Below are 1182 nucleotides of genomic sequence, written 5' to 3'. Positions count from 1 at the left end.
GGGGGGGGGGGGGGGGGGGAACTAAACTGAATGCTGGGAGAAAGAAGGCTGAGTAGAGAGAAGACATGTAACCCGGCTGGAGATAGATGCTGAAACTTTATCTGGTAAGCCACAGCCACATGGCTGTGTTAGCCAATAAGAAGCCAAAGCTGATGGGCCAAGCAGTAATTTAATTAATACAGTTTCTGTGTGGTTATTTTGGTAGTCTGGGTGGCCGGGAACACACAAGTGGCCTCATACAACAAATTGGTGCCCAACATGGGGTGCCAATCTGTGGTGCCTTTTAGCATACCAAAGCCCACGCTGGCCTCCAGGCTCCCTCTAAGTTAGCATCCTAAGTCTTCTAACCTCCCCACTACCCTAAACTCCCTCCAGCTGGGGGCTTCCCTCCCCCCAACAGCTACTCATTCTCTTTGTTGACCTCTCTCTGCTCTGCTCCGGCTTCTCTCATTGCCAGGACCACTCTGTTGGCCGTGTTCAGTCTGCTTCTCCCTTTGTCCTGGACTCTTCCCGTTGGCCTGGCTGTTCTCTCTCACGTCTCTAATAAAAACCTCCCCCTAAACCATTCCACGGAGCAGTCATGGTGTCAGTTTGTACACCAACACAACCTCATGGCTACTAGTCGGGACCGCCCTGGGTGTGGTTATTTATTTAAAAATGGCGGAGGAGAGAGTCGCGCATACAGGAGGGTTCATATGGGAGGTTTATTGGAAGAGGAGAGAAAAGGGGGAAAAAGGGGGACAGAGAAGAGGCATAGACCGGTCCCTGGGGACAAGAATGGTGAGAAGGAGGGGGAGAGAGAGGGAGGGAGAGAGGGAGAGAGAGAGAGATGGGAGGTGGGCAGGGCCCTTTTAAAAGGGAACGTAGTGAATGTGCACAGGAGGAGCTCTAAGTGGCTACAGCTGAGGATGTATCCTGCCAGGACCCCAAGAGCAGGCCAGTACAGATGCCTGAATACTAACACTGGTGTGTGTGTGTGTGTGTGTGTGTGTGTGTGTGTGTGTGTGTGTGTGTGTTGGAGGTAGAGGAAGGAAATATATATCATCTCATTAAAGAGACAGTTATTCCACCTATCTCTTTAAGAAGGCTTAAGGTGGCCGGGCGGTGGTGGCGCACGCCTTTAATCCCAGCACTTGGGAGGCAGAGGCAGGCGGATCTCTGTGAGTTCGAGACCAGCCTGGT

Source organism: Microtus ochrogaster, chromosome 21 (assembly GCF_000317375.1).
Source record: "Microtus ochrogaster isolate Prairie Vole_2 chromosome 21, MicOch1.0, whole genome shotgun sequence".
Classification (NCBI taxonomy): Eukaryota; Metazoa; Chordata; class Mammalia; order Rodentia; family Cricetidae; genus Microtus; species Microtus ochrogaster.
Note: the sequence above shows the minus strand (reverse complement) of the source record.